Below are 23,729 nucleotides of genomic sequence, written 5' to 3' on the forward strand. Positions count from 1 at the left end.
CAACATGGCTGAGGGAAGTTGGAGACAAACTAGAGAAGTTGGAGAAAACGCTGCTGTCAACTTAGACAACAAGACAACTGTGCTGGTACAGTGGGAATCTTCAAATAATGTAAGTATGTAGACTATATTTGGTTTGTGTGTTTATTTACTATTGTTTACAGAAGACAAGACTGAGACATCAAGACTATTGTGGACAACACCAGTAGTTTACAATGAGATGTATCTTCAAATAATGTAAGTAGACTATATTTGTTTGTGTGTTTATTTACTATTGTTTACAGAAGAGAAGACTTAAATTTCAAGACTGCCGTGGACAACACCAGTAGTTTATACAACAAAACACTTCTTCAAATAATGTAAGTAGACTATGTTTGTTTGTGTGTTTATATTTGCTGTTGTTTACAGGAGATAAGACTGAGATATCAAGACTACTGTCAGCAAGGGTACTTAAGACAGCAAGATGGCTGAGAGAAGTCAGAGACAGACTAGAGAAGTTGGAGAGAAGGCTGCTGTCGACTTAGACAACAAGGCAACTGTGCTGATACAGTGGAAATCTTCAAATAATGTAAGTAGACTATATGTGACTGGATTTCATATAACAAGGCTTCCACATACACAAAATCAAACTTACGATTTTACCAGAAATGGATTGCTGGTCTAATACACTATCATATTTCACACTGTACTTCCTTCAGCACTGGCAAGTCTGGTTTCTGTAGCAGCTTTCGTCCGACCCTGTCAAAGCCACGACTGTGAGATTGGCACCATTAAATGGCCATGGCTTTGTGATAATGGTGTGTAGTGAGCTGGGACTTCACAGAGAGCTCGCCAATAGTGTTCTCAGTCAATTTGGAGTAATTTGAGGGCCATGGAGGACCATGGAGAGCCCAAACTTGGCCTCTGGATTCCAATCGTCTTCTTACTCCATTTTATACCCGTATATTAAGACCACCGTCCACCCCCACCCTCCCACCCTATTACTACCATCTGTGATATTATTACCCGCTCGAAAAAAGCTGCTCAAAACAGGGCAAATTTTGGGTATCAGAAATGTATACACCCACTCAGTGATAGCTAGTGAACAGATGAACAATTGGTGCAAATTTTGTTTGCACAGCTGTAGGCACTGGGAAGTTATTACACAATGATTCCTTAAAATCGCTATATCTCCTAACAAAGCTTTGTGCGTCGAAGCCTTGTTTTGTCAAATTCAATCACATATTTGGTTTGTGTGTTTATTTACTATTGTTTACAGAAGACAAGACTGAGACATCAAGACTATTGTGGACAACACCAGTGGTTTATGATGAGATGCATCGTCAAATAATGTAAGTAGACTATATTTGTTTCTGTGTTTATTTACTATTGTTTACAGAAGAGAAGACTTAAAATTTCAAGACTGCCGTGGACAACACCAGTAGTTTATACGACGAAAACACTTCTTCAAATAATGTAAGTAGACTATAATATTTGTTTGTGTGTTTATTTACTATTGTTTACAGGAGATAAGACTGAGATATCAAGACTACTGTCAGCAACAAGGATACTTTAGACAGCAAGATGGCTGAGGGAAGTTGGAGAAAAGGCTGCTCTCAACTTAGACAACAAAACAACTGTGCTGATACAGTGGAAATCTTCAAATAATGTAAGTGTATAGACTATATTTGGTTTGTGTGTTTATTTACTATTGTTTACAGAAGAGAAGACTAAGATGTCAAGACTACTGTGGACAACACCAGCAGTTTATATGATGAGATACTTCTTCAAATAATGTAAGTAGACTATATTTGGTTTGTGTGTTTATTTACTATTGTTTACAGAAGAGAAGACTTAAAATTTCAAGACTGCCATGGACAACACCAGTAGTTTATACAACGAAACACTTCTTCAAATAATGTAGGTAGACTATAATATTTGTTTGTGTGTTTATTTACTATTGTTTACAGAAGACAAGACTGAGACATCAAGACTATTGTGGACAACACCAGTGGTTTATGACGAGATGCATCGTCAAATAATGTAAGTAGACTATATTTGTTTGTGTGTTTATTTACTATTGTTTACAGGAGATAAGACTGAGATATCAAGACTACTGTCAGCAACAAGGATACTTTAGACAGCAAGATGGCTGAGGGAAGTTGGAGAAAAGGCTGCTCTCAACTTAGACAACAAAACAACTGTGCTGGTACAGTGAAAATCTTCAAATAATGTAAGTGTATAGACTATATTTGGTTTGTGTGTTTATTTACTATTGTTTACAGAAGAGAAGACTAAGATGTCAAGACTACTGTGGACAACACCAGTAGTTTATACAATGAGACACTTCTTCAAATAATGTAAGTAGACTATATTTGTTTGTGTGTTTATTTACTATTTGTTTACAGAAGAGAAGACTAAGACGTCAAGACTACTGTGGACAACACCAGTAGTTTATGCGAAGAGACACTTCTTCAAATATTGCAAGTAGACTATAATATTTGTTTGTGTGTTTATTTACTATTGTTTACAGGAGATAAGACTGAGGTATCAAGACTACTGTTAACAACAAGGGTAGTTTAGACGGCAAGACGGCAGAGGAAAGTTGGAGACAGACTAGAGAAGTTGGAGAGAAGGTTGCTCTCAACTTAGACAACAAGACAACTGTGCTGGTACAGTGAAAATCTTCAAATAATGTAAGTGTATAGACTATGTTTGGTTTGTGTGTGTTTATTTACTATTGTTTACAGAAGAGAAGACTAAGATGTCAAGACTACTGTGGACAACACCAGTAGTTTATACAATGAGACACTTCTTCAAATAATGTAAATAGACTATATTTGTTTGTGCGTTTATTTACTATTTGTTTACAGAAGAAAAGACTAAGACGTAAAGGCTGCCATGGACAACACCAGTAGTTTATACGACGAGACACTTCTTCAAATAATGTAAGTAGATTATAATATTTGTTTGTGTGTTTATTTACTATTGGTTATAGGAGGTAAGGCTGAGATATCAAGACTACTGTCAGAAACAAGGATACTTTAGACAGTAAGATGGCTGAGGGAAGTTGGAGAAAAGGCTGCTCTCAACTTAGACAACAAGACAACTGTGCTGGTACAATGAAATAGTGTAAGTATATAGACTATATTTGGTTTGTGTGTTTATTTACTATTGTTTACAGAAGAGAAGACTAAGATGTCAAGACTACCGTGGACAACACCAGTAGTTTATATGACGAGACACTTCTTCAATAACGTAAGTAGACTCTATTTGTTTGCGTGTTTATTTACTATTGTTTACAGGAGAGAAGACTAAGATGTCAAGACTACCGTGGACAACACCAGTAGTTTATATGACGAGACATTTCTTCATAATGTTAGTAGACTGTATTGTTTGTGTGCTTATTTACTGTTCGTTATAGAATAGAAGACTCGAGACAGAACTACTGTGAACGACAAGGGTAGTTTAGGCAACAAGGCAACTGAGAAAAGTCTTAAGACTGTGTGGATTGAGAGTGTAGAGGAGACGTGGCTGTGCCAGGACTTGTGTCAACCCTAGGCCTACAAACACTTGCTGCAGAATTTTGTTGGATACTGCTGTTAAAAGGGATTGGACGTGTGGCTTGATGGAGAAACGGATTTGAACTTGTGTGTGTGTGCTTTTTTAATGGTTAAAGAAAAAAATTTTTATTGCTCAGAATAATTAATTACGCCGTGCGTATATTGCTCAGAATAATTAATTACGCCGTGCGGCAATAATTACAAAAGCGGATATCAAGCTAAGTAAGTATACGGGCATCACTGTCGGATATTATGGTGGGACGACAGAGAATACGGGTTATACATCAATGATACGAGGAATTGTACGTGGGTGAACGAGTAAGCGCGTATAATATTTGTCTCACAACGAGCGAAAGACGAAGTTGTTCTATTAAGCGAACTAAACCTGTAAGAGTGAGTGTAAGAGCGCGTTTGCTTAAACAATACGAGCGTTCACGATCGATTGAACGCAACGTATTCTTTTTTGCGATTTCCTGTGATAGAATTAGTATTACACTTGTTTGTCTTGTCAAGGTCCCTTGACAAAAACTTGTAATACTAATTTGATTGGCTAAAATAGTGTGGTGTGTTGTTAACAACGGTTGCTAAATAACTGCAACTGTTGCTAAGGTAAATGTCATTTTGAGACCGTAGCAATGGTTGCCAGGCAATAGTTGCTAAGTGTGATTGGTCTTTTGCAGTGGTTATTTTTTTGAATTTCTGTTGCCTACTAACAGTTGATATGGTTGTCGGATTAATTTGCAATAGGATGGATGGCTGCAGTATTTGGGATTAATAGTTCTCGCATTGTAAATAGGAAGGAAATAGTGCTCGGCTTCACCTCACACTGTTTAACTCCTTCCTGTTTACAATGCTCGCACTATTAATCCTGAGTACCACAGCCATCCGTCCTATTACATATATTAATTTCAGCTATTTTTCTATGCTGCAGTGCCCAAAAATTTAACCTATTATGCTCAAAATTATGCTCATACTTTTACCTCAACCTCCATGAGTATCTAACACTGAATTTTGCAGTACATGGATGACAAAATGTTTGGCCTGAAAGCAGGGGCTAAAAAAGGGGGCTAGTTGTGGCCAAAAAGCTAGTTGTAAATGACTTTTGGTTAATTGTAAATGTGACTGGATCTACGAAAACCGTTCTTATCGCCCAAGACAGGAAGTTTGATTTTTTCACACAAACACAAAGCTTAATGAATACACTATCAAGTTTCACTGCCACAGTCAACCAGAGTAAAGTGGTCTGCTTTTGCTGGCTGCTTTTCTAGAGCACAGTTGCGAGCCATAGGAGTGGTCTGGGATCTTGATGGAGCCCTGGCCAACCAGGAGATGGCTGTGTGCGGCTGTACAGCTCTGTGGTGTTGGACAATGACCTGTGCTGTAAACTTCCTTTCATTTTAGCCAGTTCTGAGCCCTGAATGGCCTATGACTTGGCCTAATTCATCCCAGCACGTCTCTTTTCAATTTTTGAACACCATATTGCCCGCCTTCCAGGGCCCCCGCCTTCCACCCTTCTGGAACTCGCCTGATACAGACAACCTCGGTTTAAAAACTATCTAAAATGGCGGGAAACTTAGCTGTTGACTACTTCTTCAGTGGATGATAAGGAAGGTAAGAAATTGTTGTGAAAATTTGGTATGCGTAGCTACCACCATTGGCCAGCTACAACACACAGAATATTTAAAACCGACGTTTCTCGATACTTTTAAATGGGCGATAAGACCGGTTTTCCCAGAGACAGTCACAAATGGTGATTAGGCTAGTTGTAAAAGTCAGACTAAACACTGAGAAAGCTCTACCACAGAAAAGAATAAAGTCAAAACTTATGATACATGTGCTGTGCATATTTTTCAGGGATTTGACTAAAACTATGTCAAGATCCAGTCTTGAGATTAACATTTTCAAAAATTTTTCACTTGTCCACTAAACTTGCAATTTATAGTTATGGTCATTTTCCCAGTCCACTATCAATATAAAATAATTGCCTTAAAATCATATAACAATAGTTTAATCTAAAGAATTGGCTTGTACATCACTATAAGTTTGTTTGCTATTTTCTAGTTCCAGATCTCAGTCACTTATCTCAAATTACTTTCGGATTCAATCTTACCACAATTATGTTTCAACTAGGTAAATATACTCCTGCATGCTCTCCTGAAATCCCTTCCTTCACTGACATTTTGCTACAGAACAATTGTTACAATATAGAGCACAATTGCAAAATCTATAAAGCTGAAAAGCTGTCTGTCTGTCTGTCTATCTGACGGTCACGCTGCTTCTGACTCACCAGACTTGGCGCGAATCGACATAGTCTGTGCTGATAATGAAGCGCTCATCATCCGCCTACTTTAAGATTGTTATCACGAGTTCACGTGTGCTTCCGTTCGGTCTCTACAGCGCGTAGAAGGCCAAGGTGTAGAGAAAACATGAGCAACATTCCTTTGAAAACCACAGCACATACTGTTCAATTGGTGTCCCAGTAGAAACCATCTTGCAAGAACCTGCAAGATCCTGCAAGTTCTTGCAAGAAATTATGATTGCAAGAATTTCTTGTCAAATTCTTGCAAGAGTAGTTAAAATCTTGCAAGAAAATATGACTGCAGGAATATCTAGTGCAAGAATCACTCTATTCTTGCAAGAATATAAAAATCTTGCAAGGATTATACAGATTCTTGCAAAACTTCTTACTTGAATTTAATTATATATACACTTAATTCAAAGAATTATAATATACTTTGGGGAAAATGATTTACGTACTATATGATGACTATCTGCCACATTGAGGAAAGTTCTGGATTAGTAGCTACCCCTGGAGCCAATTAAGTCACTAGTAGTTCATGGAGAGTACAAAGATATCCAAGTAACAGCATGTTACAGCAATACATTTTACAGGTAGCTTCAGTACAGGACCAGAGGTAGTTGTCATTCATGTTTTTTTGTGTTTATAGCTATACAAGACTGATAACACCATGCCAAGAGCCTGACAGAAGTCACAGAGTCACCAGAAGGATAAGCTGTTGCAGAAAAATACCGAAATACATTTTAAATTATTAAATACAATATTCTATAATAAGCGCGTTATTTAGAGTAAAGAATATTACCATAGAAACGGCTTCTTTAGCAACGGTGTCGAGTGGAGTAGTGAAGAAAGAATTATTTTACTATTGAAATTCTTGATCTAAAAGGTGACATTTAAGTTTTTACTCGTATTTTGAATGATTGCTGGCCGGTTTCTTCCGGTGGGAGTTATTTCCGAGCTGTGACATCGTGACTTACATCATAAAGCGGCTCTAGTGGAAGTCGCCGTTACTTGTAGTATGGTACCCTATTGTGACATGGCAAAGGAAGTTTAAAGACTGAGAGGAAAGTGCAGTATTAGTGCGAGCTAGTTGTGATGGCTACGGCGAGTAGTGGCCGGTCTTTCAGCCCGCTATGGTGCAAGCTACTTGATGGTACCCTACAACATTGCAACCATAGTTTTTTAGCGTGAAGGCGAAGAAACTGGGAATTTATCGACGTGTGAGAACATGCGTCTCCGAAGTTCCATCACTATGCAGAGCCGTCTAGGCAGTAAAGTCAGTGATGTCTTGCTTAAATTACCTGGTAAGCTAGTTTGTATCATTGGCATATTCCGGTGTGACTAGTATCTATATTATACTGTAGGTTACCAAGTCACTATAGAACAATAATATTTTTTCATACAGAAAGATAGCTACAATACAATACACATCATAGTAGGCGGTTAGCTACATCTTGCCACTTCCAAGTTGGCTCTTGCTCTGCTTATCCTGTAAGGAGATAATGTGTAGTTGACATAAGTGAGCATTTAAATGTTTATTAGTATGGATGCCTCAAGGTCACTGAGAATATCCATAAAGTTGAGAGCATTAACACTGTACATATGGTTGTAAACAAGATAATGCAAGCAATTATCCAACAGTTGACCTCAACAACGAAATGATGAACTCCAGGTAGTGACTAATACTGTTTTATATATGATTGCAACTGCATATTACAGGTTACCTAATACAGCATGCAGTGGGGAATTCAAAACCGAAATAGCATTGACGATAACTGTATGTGACATATTTTGAATGGATAAACATAGGTAACAAACTATATAGTGGTGGAACATTCCTTAAATGTGTTGTTTTCTACAATAGCTGGGAATCAAGTTCTGTACAATTATCAAGTTAGAGTTAAATACAACAGCTTGGAGCAAGAGTCATGTCCATTTACATTCAGCTACTAATAAATGTTTTCATATTCATTAATTATCGAATTATAAGTGGCCAGCTATAGGATGCATGTGTAAAGCTAATGGTGGTCTTGCAAGACATGCAAGAAACCGAAGTGCAGTAAACTTTCTTGCAAGAATAGTTTTGTAAAATCTTGCAAGAAAAGGTATGCCAGAAAATTTATGCCAGAAAATTTCACAAGATCTTGCAAGAATTTTGCAGGATTATGCAGGATTCTTGCAAGAAAAGGTCCTTTTTTATTGCAAGAATCAGAATCCTGCAGGATTTACAGAAATCTTGCAAGACTTTTGCAAGAATCTTGCAAGACTTACATGCACAGATCCTGCAGGATCTTGCAAGATGGTTTCTACTGGGGTAGAACGCCTGACTAGCGTGTAAGAGGTCGTGGGTTCAAATCCACGTATTGACAGATTTTTTCCTTTCTACTCAGTACCTTTTTGTGAACACCTTTTTAAAACACGACTTTTAGGTCATCATATCTTGGCATGCAAAGCACGTATCGAGGCGGGACTTTAGCGAAATTAAACGCCCATCATCTGACAACTCGAGTGTTGTTGTAGCAAATCAATACATGCTTTTGTTTGCTCTTTATAGGGCGATGAAGGCACTGGTGTATGGAAGGATCACTGAAAAGTTGAGCTACATTCCTGTCAAAACCACTGATAAACAACGGTTTACCTCGAAAGTTTACTAGGCGCCAACTTCTCCAGCAACTGTCTGTGACTTTGTGGAGGTACAATGCAAAAATGATAATCCGCCACCGCCAGTATTCGCTTACTGCTGAGGACGAATTTCCTGACTTTGACATTGGTTAAGTTAAGTACGTATAGGTGGTAATAAGTATATAGTTAGGTAATAAGTAGTAGTATGATGTAGTTTTCAGTATGTACGTGTGTTATGATCATTTGTACACCTCCCTTAACCCCAAGTTATTATAACCAGCCAGAGTTCAATCCCCGCCTAGGTCATAACTTTTTTTTTCACTTTTGGAACCTTTTTGATGCACCTTTTTGCTCTATCTGTTCCATGCAAGTCTTCATCTACAAACTCTTATGCTCAGTTTTTCAGCACTGGCACTGAATTACCTCCAGTGTTAGGCAAGTTACTTTGTAAAAGTAACTAGTTACATATTACATATTACTTGCAACTGAACTATTTAGTTACAGTTACATATTACCCATAAAATAAAGTAACTGTAATATTACATATTATATTACTTTGTGTTCACAGCCTTAAGCTGTCACGTGTGAAACTACCACCTTATCTCGTGACATGACTGTGTGGTTGGACAATGTGCAAATCTTGGTTATAAGTAAGAAGCGGGTGAATAAGCTTCATTCAGTAGGCCTCGTTACTTCGTTGTGGCTAGGCGTTACTCAGAGGATAACTAACGAGATTGGTAACTTTGTTACTTGCAGTAATAATATTATGTAATATTAGGCTCGTTACAGTAACTATATTACTTAGGTAACGAGTTACATTCGAAGTAAAGTAACTTGCATTATATTACCTGTTTTTATAGCGTATTTCGTTATATTACTTTGTTACCACAAAAGTAATAATATTATGTAACGCGTTACATAAGTAACGCGTTACTCCCAACACTGATTACCTCACATAATAGGGACTCTTATAGCACTTTTGGGACAGGGCAGACAAATTGTCAACATATTTGTCCGTCTGTGTGTTGGTCCAGTGTGTTGTATTAGAGTAGGTAAAAGCTTCTTTCACCAGTATCCAGAAAATCTACATCTTTGTTTTAAGCACATAGATGTGCACTGACATGAAAAACTGTTTGTTCAGACTTACCTCAATACTACTGTAGTAATAGGCAGCTTGCATGATTGAACAAATACTACTGTGCATCTGAAAAATGATAATACTGGAACCATGCAGATCCATAGTTTACACCAAGGAACTGCATCTGACCTGGCACAACTGTTTCACTATCCTGTTTACATGCTTTCACTCTAAAGATTCATACATTACCTTATTGGTCAATTACACTGCAGGTGTTTCAAAACAGGGTTTTTGTATGGCAAGAGGTATATGTGTCACTGCAACATCAGAATGAAAGTGCATAGGACAAGTTCTGAACTTTTGCTTGCCATGCAGTAACTATAGCTGCAAATTGTGTTGACTTTAAATTATGCTCAAGTTCATTTCTCTTTGTGACAGTCGGTAAGGTAAACATCAAAATGCAGAAACTGAAACTGTACCATGTGTACACAACCTGTATGTAATGTAGGGTATACTGTATATAATTGCCTTAGCTCGCATGCAGTTCAACTAATTAGCTATCCTTGCATGCATGCTTCACTATAAATTATTATGTACTGCATAAGGATCATGTACTTTAAAGCACTATCGACATACATGCTACACAGCAAATATAGGACACTAATATTTATGCTTGGTTCCCAATATCAAGACACACGGTAGTGTGTCGTGCGGCCCAAGTAGCCGGCTCGCCACACCGTCAGTATATTTACAGGAAGAAAGTAAACGCGATTTTCACACCTTTGTATCTCCGTGATTCCTTATCCTATTAAAACCAAAGTTGCTACAGAAATGCCGGCGAGGTAGGGGAGTCCACATACCAAATTTGAAGAAAATCGCTCCAGCCATTTCCGAGATACGAGCGGCCAAAGTTTGGGTTTTTTTTCTTCGTTTTTTTTTCTTCTTCTACTTCTTCTTTTCGCACACTTTGCAAAATCCGCAATAAAACACGAATGCGTGCTTGGATCGGGCTGAAATTTGGTACATGTAAAGGGCTCATTAAGGCGAATCTCAGTACCAAGTGTGGTAGGAATCCGATGAACATTCACGGAGTTATTACCGATTATCTGCGTAAAATAAGGTCGAAGGTCTGTCACGCCCACAGGGTAAACCGCTTGAAGGAATGAGCTGAAAATTGCTATGTAGATGGAGTAACTATCGTAGGAGTGCCTTTTTGTGGTTTGAAAGGAATCCAGTTAAAGGCCATAGAGATATGACACAAAACCCAACCTATGTCACAATTACGCGATCGACTTTTATGAATAAAAAAAACTATTAGTTTTCACGCCTACCAGCCAAACCGCTTAGAACAGTGAGCTGAAAATCGGTGTGTAGCTGGAATAATTATCATAGAAAGTCCTTGCAGTAGTACAGAAGAATCGGATTACAAACCACTGAGATATGATTCCAAAGCCAACTACGTGTAGCATATGCGAGATCGAGATACTCTAATAGAACAGTCACCCTAATAAAGTATTCAGCTACGTTTATAACTTACTCCATTATAGAATTATATGGCATTGCAAGTTATTCTGTAGGGAGTTCAGCTACAAACAGTTAATCTTATAGACAATTCAGCTACAAGCAAGTCATCCTGTAGAGAGTTCAGCTACAAATATGTTGCTGTAGAGATTCAGAACATTATAAGTCACACTGAAGAGAATTCAATTATAAACAAGTCACCTTGTAGAGAGTTCAGCTACAACAAGTCACTCTGTAGAGAATTCAGCTACAAACAAGTCACTGCATAAAGGGTTCAGCTACAAAAAAGCTACCTAGTAGAGAGTTCATCTAGATCAGCTACAAACAAGTTACTTTATGCAATGTTCAGCTACAAGTAAGTCACTCTGTAGAGAGTTCAGCTACAAACAAGTCACTCTGTAGTACAAACAAGTCACCGTGGAGAGAGTTTAGCAACCAATCAAAAAACCACCATGTAAAAGAGTTCAGCTATACAAACAAGATATAACTCTATAGAGAGATCAGGTAGAAACTTAACAGATCACACTGTAGAGAGTTCAGCTAGAAACAAGTCATCCAGACTGAGTAGAGAGATCAACTAGAAAACATCACCTTGTAGAGAGTTCAAATCACCCTGCAGATAGTTCAGCTACAAACAAATCACCCTATAGAGAGATCAGCTAGAAGAAGTCACCTTGTAAAGAGTTTAGCTACAAAGAAACTACCATGTAGAGAATTCAGCTATGAACAGATCATCCTGTCGAGAGTTCAGCTAGAAACAAGTCATCCTGTAGAGAGATCAACTAGAAGAAGTTACCTTGTAGAGACTTCAGCTACAAAGAAATAACCATGTAGAAAGTTCAACTGCAAACAAATCAAACTGTACAGAGTTCAGCTACAAACAAATTACCCTGTAGAGAGATCAGCTAGAAACAAGTCATCCTGTAGAGAGATCAGCTAGAAGAAGCTACCTTGTAGAGTGTTCAGTTATGAACAAACCATCATGTAGAAAGTTCAGCTGCAAACGAATCACCCTGCAGAGAGTTCAGCTACGAGAAGATCACCCTATAGAGAGTTCAGCTAGAAGAAGTCACCTTGTAGAGAATTCAGCTGCAAAAAAACCACCATGTAGATAGTTCAGCTGTAAACAAATCATCCTGTAGAGAGTTCAGCTACGAACAGATCACCCGGTAGAATTCAGCTAGAAACAAGTCACCCTGCAGAGAGATCAGCTAGAAACAAGTCATCCTGTAGAGAGACCAGCTAGAACAAGTCACTTTGTATGTAGAAAGTTCAGCTACAAAAAAAATCACCCTGTAGAGAGGTCAGCTACAAACAAATCTCCCTGTATAGAGATCAGCTAGAAGAAGTTACCTTGTAGAGAGTTCAGCTACAAAGAAACCATCATGTAGAGAGTTCAGCTGCAAACAAATCACCTGTAGAGAGTTCAGCTACAAACAAATCACCCTCTAGAAAGATCAGCTAAAAGAAGTCACCCTGTAGAGAGTTCAGTTACAAAGAAACCACCATGTAGAGAGTTCAGCTACAAACTAGTGACCTTGTGGAGACATCAGTTACCTTGTAGAGAGTTCAGCTACAAAGAAACCATCATGTAGAGAGTTCAGCTGCAAACAAATCACCTGTAGAGAGTTCAGCTACAAACAAATCTCCCTGTAGAAAGGTCAGCTAGAAGAAGTCACCTTGTAGAGAGTTCAGCTACAAAGAACCATCATGTACAGAGTTCAGCTGCAAACAAATCACCTGTAGAGAGTTCAGCTACAAACAAATCTCCCTGTAGAGAGATCAGCTAGAAGAAGTTTCGTTCAACTACAAACAAATCACCCTGTAGAAAGATCAGCTAGAAGAAGTTACCTTGTGGAGAGTTCAGCTACAAAGAAACCATCATGTAGAGAGTTCAGCTTCAAACAAATCACCTGTAGAGAGTTCAGCTACAAACAAATCTCTCTGTAGAGAGATCAGCTAGAAGAAATTACCTTGTAGAGAGTTCAGCTACAAAGAAACCATCATGTAGAGAGTTCAGCTGCAAACAAATCACCTGTAGAGTGTTCAGCTACAAACAAATCTCCCTGTAGAAAGGTCAGCTAAAAGAAGTCGCCTTGTAGAGAGTTCAGCTACAAAGAACCATCTTGTAGAGAGTTCAGCTGCAAGCAAATCACCTGTAGAGAGTTCAGCTACTAACAAATCTCCCTGTAGAGAGATCAGCTAGAAGAAATTACCTTGTAGAGAGTACAGTTACAAAGAAACCACCATGTAGAGAGTTCAGCTGCAAAGAAATCACCCTGTAGAAAATTCAGCCACAAACAAATTGCCCTGTAGAAAGATCAGTTAGAAGAAGTTACCTTGTAGAGAGTTCAGCTACAAAGAAACCATTCTGTAAAGAGCTCAGCTGCAAACAAATCACCTGCACAGAATTCAGCTACAAACAAACCACCATGTAGAGAGATCAGCTAGAAGAAGTTACTTGTATATTGTTCAGCTACAAACAATTCACCCTATAGAGAGAGCAGCAAGAAGAAGTCACTTTGTAGAGTGTTCAGTTACAAAGAAACCACCATGGAGAGTTCTGTAATAAATATATGTATTATATATATAATTTGTACATTTACTGATAAAATCAGAAATATTTAAAGTACATCTGCTTCATCTTTTCTTCTTCCTGTGGAAAAGAAAAAGTCCCAAAGCCGGCCTATGGCCGGATAGGCCGGCTTTGGGGTATACAAATACAAAAAGAAGTGAAATCTAATCCAAAATAGCCAGCTGTAAAAAAAAGTGTGCGGCCCTCAAAAAGGCTATGGTGAAAAAAGATGTGAAATCCAAGGTGGCGGCCAAGAAATGGCTGTCATGGTAGGTTAATGGTAAAAATTTTAATAATGGCAATTTAGATGAATTTTTTGCCAAGACCAAGCGGGACAAATATTCACCTGAATTGTTGTTATTAAAATTTTTACCATTAACCTACCATCACAGCCATTTCTTGGCCGCCACCTTGGATTTCACATCTTTTTTCACCATAGCCTTTTTGAGGGCCGCACACTTTTTTACAGCTGGCTGTTTTGGATTAGATATTAATTATTGTTGCATTATTTCTCAGCAGCAAAGGTTTCGTTTGTTCTATACAGCATGTTGAAGTCACTGGTAGGGAAGATGCACTGAATAATTAACTACATTCCTGTCAAAACCACAAACAATAAACTTTAGTGTTTTGCATCATTAATGACATAAGAAAACCTCATGCTCTTTAAAAAATGTGACATCACCATGTACCCTACATAGCTACATTAGCAGTGATGGTGTTTAATGCTTAGTCCCTCTTCGTGGCATTAAAATGTTTAATGTGGAGATGGTCCTGCACATAGGGCAGGTACCAATGCTAGTACAAAATAATGTAATAAAAGAAAATTGTTCATATGTGACTGAATTTGATAAAACCAGGCTTCGACGCACAAAGCTTCGTTAGGAGATATGGCGATTTTAAGTAATCATTGTGTAATAACTTCCCAGTGCCTACAGCTGTGCTAACAAAATTTGCACCAATTATTCATCTATTTACCAGCTATCACTGAGTGGGTGTATAAATTTCTGATACCCAAAATTTGCCCTGTTTTGGGCAGCTTTCTTCGAGCGGGTTATAATATCACAGGTGGTAGTAATAGGGTGGGATGGTGGGTGGTGGTGGGTGGGGGTGGTGGGTGGTGGGTGGGCATAATATAGGGGTATAAAATGAAGTAGGAAGACGAATGGAATCCAGAGACCAAGTTTGGGCTCTCCTTGGCCCTCCATGGCCCTCAAATTACTCCAAAGTGACTGAGAACACTATTGGCGAGCTCTCTGTGAAGTCCCAGCTCACCACACACCATTATCAGAAAGTCATGGCCATTTAATGGCACCAATCTCCCACTCGTGGCTTTGACAGGGTCGGAAGAAAGCTGCTGCAGAAGCCAGTCCTGAAGGAAGCACAGTGTGGAATATGATAGTGTATTAGACCAGCTATCCATTTCTGGTAAAAACGTAAGTTTGATTTTGTGTGTGTGGAAGCTTGGTTATATGAAATCTGGTCACAATTTAATATTAAGAGAGGAATCACGTGATCTAACAATAATACAGATTGCTTGTTTGGCTGCCTCTTGCTGTTCCTTGTGTTCCATGGGTTGGTAATGAAGTGTGGCCCTGTTTTCAAGCGTCAATTGGTAAGTTTCACTTTGTATGGGCTATTGCCAATAATTGATCATACACAATCACTAGCTGTAATAAAACAGAAATTGAAGAAATGTTTACGGAATCATTTCTTAGCTAACTTTGACAATTCACCTTGTTGTTTCCATTACCTTTGTCCCTGTTCCCGTTGTTCTGCATCTAACAATTTTAATCACTTGTAACTAAGTATGTAGATATTAGTGTATAGTTATTATTTAATGTATGTTAGGCTATCAGTGTAAGTCACTGGTAGACCCTCAGAATTATTATTCTGTAAAGCATTATTATTATTATTATTATTATAGGGAGGGTCTTAGACTGCTGGGCTAATCGAGATGCTGAACGTAATGCACACAAACTGATTGTCACTTGATTCCAAGTGATTTTAAGGTGGTTGGAATAGGTTATGGTTGTATTTTCTGAGATTTGAAAATCGATCACGTGAGTGCCTATTTCATGCATTGGATTGCTCTATGCATTAACTGGGCGAGATAGCCGTATTGTTAGGTGTTTATAAGCTTCGCATCCTTGCTGTTGGAGACTGTCTAACTGGTGTATCAACCATTCTGGTATTTGTTCGAAAAAATCGCATCGTTTTGGTCGAATTTCAGCATATAGATGGCTCAGCCAGATGGCTAACAAACTTCAATTCTAACCATACTCCTCTTGCAGGTACTTTACCTAGTACTGGTCATTGCTGACCCACGGCGCAGTTACTGCTTTGCTTGTCCTGTGCTTCAGAGGTAGAAACATTTTGTCTGTCGCCAAAAAGCTGCACAGATCGTGCTGCCACCAGAAACTGACCAATAAAATCAAGCCACCAATACTTTGAGTTGATGATAAACTACTTGAACAATGTTGAGAGTGAATATCGTGGCATACGTAGAACTCTACGAACCGCTGCAACGAAAAATCACGTGATTTTAAGACATTTGTATCGTTTTCTACCAGAAGAAAGTGACAAACTTGGATGCCACGCAGGTGTTATTCAAGTTACACTTGGCCTAACACATGAAAATAGTTAGGTAGTTGATTGGAGGATATCGATTTTTCGCGTTTCGGACTCTACCGATCAGTAGTGGCATGATATAGGACCAAGTGACCTTAAATACTTCCATGTATCTAGGGTATACAAGTATACACGCATATATCAAGACACACGGTAGTATATTGACAGGAAGAAAGAAAACGCAATATTCGCACCTCCGTAGCTCTGTGCTGCCTTGATGAAACAAGACGAAGTTTGCTGTGTACATTCCCTCCAACTTCAGTACTCCACATTCCAAATTTGAGCGAAATCGCTTCAGGCATTCCTGAGATATGCGACTTCAAAAATTGGCTTAGTTTCTTCGTTTTGTTCTTATTTTTCTTCCTCTTTTCGCACACTTACAAAAACTGCTATAAAACGCGAACACGTTATCCGATAGCCTTGAAATTTGGCACATAGAAAGGGGGTATAAAGGCGCATCTGGGTACCAACTTTGGCTGGAATACCATAAACAGACAAAGAGTTATGAGCGATTATGCACGAAAAATAACACCAATATGTTGTCACGCCTACAGGGTAAACCGTGTATGGGAAGAAGCTGAAAATCGGAGGGTGAATAGGTTAACTATTGAACCTAAAACCTTTTCTGGTTTGAAAGAAATCAAGCTAAAAACCAGGAAGATACAACAACAAAACCAACAGTGTGTAACAATTACGCAACCGAGATTAGCTAATAAAAAACGAATACTTGCCACGCCTACCAGATAAACCGCTTGGGGTAATGCTTTGAAATTCACTGTACAGATGGAGTAATCATCTTAGAAAGGCTCTTCAATGGTGTAGAAGAATCAGACTTAAAGCCACGGAGTTATAACACGAAATCCAACTTGGTGTAGCAAGTGCGAGATCGAGATACTCTAATAGAGCAGTCATCCTAATAGAGCAGTCACCCTGAACAGAATTCAAGAGATCAGTTAGAAATAAGTAACCTGTATAGAGATCAGCTACAAACAAGTTACCCTGTAGAGAGTTCAGCTACAAACAATTCACCCTGTTCAGACATCAGTTAGAAGAAGTTTTCTTGTAGAGAGTTCAGTTACAAACAAATCACCCTGTTGAAAGATCAGCTAGAAGATGTAACCTTGTAGATAGTTCAGTTACAAAGAAACCACCATGTAGAGAATTCAGCTACAAACTAGTGACCCTGTAGATACATCAGCTAGAAGAAGTTACCTTGTAGAGAGTTCAGCTACAAAGAAACCATTCTGTAAAGAGCTCAGCTGCAAACAAATCACCTATACAGAATTCAGCTACAAACAATCACCCTGTAGAGAGATCAGCTAGAAGAAGTTACCTTGTAGATTGTTCAGCTACAAACAATTCACCTTGTAAAGAGATCAGCTAGAAGAAGTTACCTTGTAGAGAGTTCAGCTACAAACAAATCTCCCTGTAGAGAGATCAGCTAAAAACAAGTCACCCTGTAGAGAGATCAGTTAGAAGAAGTTACCTTGTAGATTGTTCAGCTACAAACAATTCACCTTGTAAAGAGATCAGCTAGAAGAAGTTACCTTGTAGAGAGTTCAGCTACAAACAAATCTCCCTGTAGAGAGATCAGCTAAAAACAAGTCACCCTGTAGAGAGTTCAGCTGCAAATAAATCACCCTGTAGAGAATTCAGCTACAAACAAATCATCCTGTAGAAAGATCAGCTAGAAGAAGTTACCTTGTAGAGTGTTCAGCTACAAAGAAACCACCATGTAGAGAGTTCAGCTGCAAACAAATCACCTGTAGAGAGTTCAGCTAGAAACAAGTCACCCTGTAGAGAGATCAGCTAAAAACAAGTCACCCTGTAGAGAGTTCAGCTAGAAGAAGTCACATTGTAGAGAGTTCAGCTACAAAGAAACTACCACGTAGAGAGTTCAGCTGCAAACAAATCACCCTGTAGAGAACTCAGCTACAAACAAATCACCCTGTAGAAAGATCAGCTAGAAGAAGTTACCTTGTAGGGATTTCAGCTACAAACAAATCACTCTGTAGAGAGTTCAGCTACAAAGAAATCATCATGTAGAGAGTTCAGCTGTAAACAAATCATCCTGTAGAGAGTTCAGCTAGAAGAAGTCACCTTTTAGAGAGTTCAGCTACAAAGCAACCACCATGTAAAGAGTTCAGCTGCAAAAAAAATCAATCACCCTGTAGAAAGATCAGCTATAGAAGAAGTTACCTTGTAGAGAGTTCAGCTACAAAGAAACTACCATGTAGAGAGTTCAGCTGCAAACAAATCACCTGTATAGAGTTCAGCTAGAAACAAATCACCCTGTAAAGAGTTCAGCTAGAAGAAGTCACATTGTAGAGAGTTTCAGCTACAATGAAACTCCCATGTAGAGAGTTCAGCTTCAAACAAATCACCCGTAGAGAACTCAGCTACAAACAAATATGCAGTGTAAAAAGATCAGCTAGAAGAAGTTACCTTGTAGAGAGTTCAGCTACAACGAAACCACCATGTAGAGAGTTCAGCTACAAACAAATCACTTGTAGAGAGTTCAGCTAGAAACAAGTCACCCTGTAGAGAGATCAGCTAGAAACAAGTCACCTTGTAGAGAGTTCAGCTAGAAGAAGTCACATTGTAGAGAGTTCAGCTACAAAGAAACTACAATGTAGAGAGTTCAGCTGCAAGCAAATCACCCTGTAGAAAGTTCAGCTATGCACAGATCACCCTGTAGAGAGATCAGCTAGAAACAAGTCACCCTGTAGAGAGTTCAGCTAGAAGAAATTACCTTGTAGAGAGTTCAGCTCCAAAGAAACCACCATTTAGAGAGTTCAGCTGCAAACAAATCACCCAGTAGAAAGTTCAGCTATGAACAGATCACCCTGTTGAGAGTTCAGTTAGAAACAAGGAATCCTGTAGAGAGATCACCTAGAAGTATCGCCTTGTAGAGAGTTCAGCTACAAACAAATCACCTGTATACCCATGTATAACTGTGTATATACCCATGTATATCCATGTATACCACTGTATACCCATGTATACCAGTGTATACCCATTTATACCAGTGTATACCCTAGTGCTGTACACTGGTGTCCAATTAACCGGTTATTAACCGGTGTTGTCTAGGTCACCCAATAACCGGTGAAGAAACCTTTAAACCGGTTATTGCCCACCCACTTAGTAAACCATAAATTACCCCTGCTGATAAGCGTTAACATCATAACATAACCTCAAAGAATGTGATTGTAATAACTGTTACTGCTAGACAAGATGTTGATGGTCACTTTGGTACCACCCTAAACCTTCCAGCAGGCTTGTTGACTCGCATTATGTCTGCCAATATACAAACAAACCAATTAACTGGTTATTGCCAATTATTGGTAGGCAATTAACCGGTGACAAAAATTTTGTAGGTGTACAGCACTAGTATACCCATGATTTCACATTACACTCAGATCACTTACCTCATCCATGGCTGTTTCTGCTGTATGCTCGGCAAAAGCGGCTGGTTTTCTTACGATAATACTAGCGCCATGGCAACTATGCGTCCTCATGTGACTAAATAATCGCGCTCGTTAAATCACTGCACGTGAACAACGCATAGCGATTGGACAAATCCGATTTTGAGCATATGTCATATTGTGCTTAAAGGCGTGGAGCATATTAGAAAACAAGGTGGAGTATATGAGATTCATTACCCACCCAAAACAGCCTAAATAGAGTCTAACCATGTATACCGGTGTATACCAGTGTATACCCATGTATACCAGTGTATACCCATGTATACCAGTGTACACCCATGTATACCAGTGTATACCCATGTATACCAGTGTATACCCATGTATACCAGTGTATACCCATGTATACCAGTGTATACCCATGTATACCAGTGTATACCCATGTATACCAGTGTATACCCATGTATACCAGTGTATACCCATGTATACCGGTGTATACCCCTGTATACCCCTGTATCTAATCAAAAACAGCCAAGCTGTAAAAAAAGGAGTGCGGCCCTTGAAAAGGCTATGGTGAAAAAAGATGTGAAATCCAAGGTGGCGGCCAAGAAATGGCTGTGATGCACTGTGCAAAAAGTTTGATATACTCAGGTGCACACTAGTAGGCATAACTCAATTATACATTCAATTTACACAGGTATGTATGAATATGATATACTATAATTGTATATCCTGTGTATTACAAATTGGCTGCTATACACTGGTGTGTATACATCATGTGTACATATGTAATAGATATACACAATGTAGTATAGCTTACCACAGCTTGTTGGCATGGCTACGTGGGCACAGTACATACAGCTAACTTATTATTAAATTCTTATGTATTCTGTGCTATTTTTAAAGAATTTATGTATAAAAATGTAATTCAATAAACTGTAACACACACAACAACAGCTCCATTGTCATCCCAAGTGGCATTAATCTAAGCTTGCCTTTATGTAGAATTACATTTGTATAGAAAAAAAACATTAAGATGTTCTCTGTCATGGTGGCTTTTCTTCATCTACACCAGGCCTGACCCAGTTGGTGGTTGCTGTACATCAATTCAAGCCATACATGTAGTACTATTTTCACCAGGCTGCATCTGCCAAGACATAGTTATTTTAAAGAGCACATAGGCTACAATTACCAGTATAAAATTTATGGTACAACTTTATAACTGACTGAAAGAAACTGCAAAAGAACAGTTGTAAAGTTGTAAATGCTCAGAACAGTTGTAAAGTTGTGAATGCTCAGACATACAGTACTTACCAGTTGTATGTCATACAGCTTCAGTTCTCTTCGCTGACTGAATCTGCAAAGGATATCAGTTGTTAGTGAACAAATGCTAGTGAAAACTTACCAGCTGTCCATCGTACACATGGGTACTCTATGTTGAGTGAATCTGCCAAGGATATCGGTCATTATTATACAAAGGCCGTGGTCATACTTAGCAGTTGTCTGCCGTAAACTTGGGTACTCCTTGATGGCCGAATGATATTGATTGTTAGTGCACAAAAGGCTATTGCAAGTTGTCCATCATACAAAGACCATGGTCATTATTGTCCATTGAATAACTTGAGTATACTTTGCTGACTGAATCTGTCAAGAATATAAGCTGTTATTAGTATGCAAAGGCCATGATCATACTTACCGATTGTCTGTCATTATAACTTCAGTACTCTTTGCTGACCGAATCTGCCAAGGATATCGGTTGTTAGTGCACAAAGGTCATCGTACAACTTGAGTACTCCCTACTGAGTGAATCTGGCACACTTTACTGGTTGAATCTATCATACCAAGAATATCAGTAGTAAGTGCACCCAGGCTATAGGTTATGAGGGACAAAACTGTGAAAAACTGTGTAAAACATGACTTTAAATTCACAAAATCTAGAGAGCATCATTATACATTACTTCACTAAGGTAATCACTCAATGATTTCATCAATATAAAATTATATAGAAAACTGTCAATATTCACAAATTTGCAAGAATTTCATCCCTCAAAAATTTCTAGCATTTGTTGTCATTTCATCGATGCTTTTTTAATTATACAGTATTTAGGCATACTTAACAGTTGCTGGTGGAATGTGACTGTTGGCGTACATAACATCTATGCTTTTGGGTAATGTCGTACACCACATTTATACCGCTGCAGTACCGGGAACATTGGCTTCATCGTCATATCATACACAGAGTATTAGGAGGATCTGTATACTTGAAAATTATTATTAAGTCCTATATAAGGTAGGTAGTCAATTTAACTTTTAAGAACAGTATGTAAGCCACAGTGGTAACTAGCAACATGCATACATACATTTGGCCAAGACTGTGATATTAATATAGTCACCTGTAGTAACACTATAGTCACCTGGCTACTTGTTCTTCCTTAATAAATTTTGTTACAAAGGCCAGCTACCCAAACGTTTGATAGCACACACTGAAAGAACAAGTAGGCCTTACATAATATATATTTAGTACGGACTATTCAGGTGTAGAGAAACGTGTAAAACCACTGGAAGCGAGCATATGCTCACCTCTTTGATATGATTGGTTATAGTACCTATCTCTAATGAAAATTTTAATGAGCTGGACACATGCAAGTGCTGTTGTTTTCCATGAGTAATGGTGCACCGCAGTGCTGATTCACTGGGTAGGCGCGACCACATGTCTGCACATCCCAGACCAAACTCGTTTGTATGGAATTTTCTATTTAGCCAAATTTTCTGCTGACGCCTTCATAACTCTATAATGTTTAGCACTATGGGTATGATTTCAGTTAAGTCATACAAGAGACCAAAAAGTAAGCTGCATACTTTCGTATAGTGTGATAGAGACTTTAGTCTATAATAAAAATGATTCATTGTAGATTGGTCACTTACTACACACAGTGTAGAATTATTCACAGATTCTTTAACTATATGTATGTGATTACACCCAACATTCTTTGTTTGTGTACAGTCATGAACATCCATTGTAATGCCAGTTTACAGCAATGATTGCCAATTTACCAGACCACCACTGGAACATGAAGCATGACAAAGTGAAACTTGACAATCTATGAGGTACATACAGGCTGCTGTTGCTTCCTCCAAGAAAATTTCATATATAGATCCTCTGAGGATGAATTATAGAGAAATTTCAGTAATTTATCATAATTGTCTCAAATGCTGATTCACTGGGTAGGCGCGACCACATGTCTGCACATCCCAGACCAAACTCGTTACTATGGAATTTTCTATTTAGCCAAATTTTCTGCTGACGCCTTCATAACTCTATAATGTTTAGCACTATGGGTATGATTTCAGTTAAGTCATACAAGAGACCAAAAAGTAAGCTGCATACTTTCGTATAGTGTGATGGAGACTTTAGTCTATAATAAAAATGATTCATTGTAGATTGGTCACTTACTACGCACAGTGTAGAATTATTCACAGATTCTTTAACTATATGTATGTGATTACACCCAACATTCTTTGTTTGTGTACAGTCATGAACATCCATTGTAATGCCAGTTTACAGCAATGATTGCCATTTTACCAGACCACCACTGGAACGTGAAGCATGACAAAGTGAAACTTGACAATCTATGAGGTACATACAGGCTGCTGTTGCTTCCTCCAAGAAAATTTCGTAGATCCTCTGAGGATGGATTATAGAGGAATTTCAGTAATTTATCATAATTGTCTCAAATTATGGCTGATCTCATATCACTCACTGGTCTGGTTTCATTTAGCCACCAGAGTATAACCAGAAAATGCCAATTCAAGTATTTTAGTCATCATAGTGTAAAAACAGTGTGTGTGTGTGTGTGTGTGTGTGTGTGTGTGTGTGTGTGTGTGTGTGTGTGTGTGTGTGTGTGTGTGTGTGTGTGTGTGTGCATTTGCATGTGTGTACTGTGTAGCATTAATATTTATTATGCATATGTGTGTGTGCATTTGCATGTGTGTACTGTGTAGCATTAATATTTATTATGCATATGTGTGTGTGCATTTGCATGTG

General features: G+C 38.5%; 1 long non-coding RNA gene across 1 annotated transcript; it reads left to right on the forward strand.

Annotated features, from left to right (window-relative positions):
* The first annotated feature begins 6,365 nt into the window (after positions 1-6,365).
* On the forward strand, positions 6,366-6,648 carry LOC136265597 (uncharacterized). Its single transcript, XR_010705615.1, has 2 exons — positions 6,366-6,431; positions 6,488-6,648. It is a non-coding gene; the product is annotated as an uncharacterized lncRNA (long non-coding RNA).
* Positions 6,649-23,729: the final 17,081 nt, after the last annotated feature.

Source organism: Dysidea avara, chromosome 9, assembly GCF_963678975.1.
Source record: "Dysidea avara chromosome 9, odDysAvar1.4, whole genome shotgun sequence".
Classification (NCBI taxonomy): Eukaryota; Metazoa; Porifera; class Demospongiae; order Dictyoceratida; family Dysideidae; genus Dysidea; species Dysidea avara.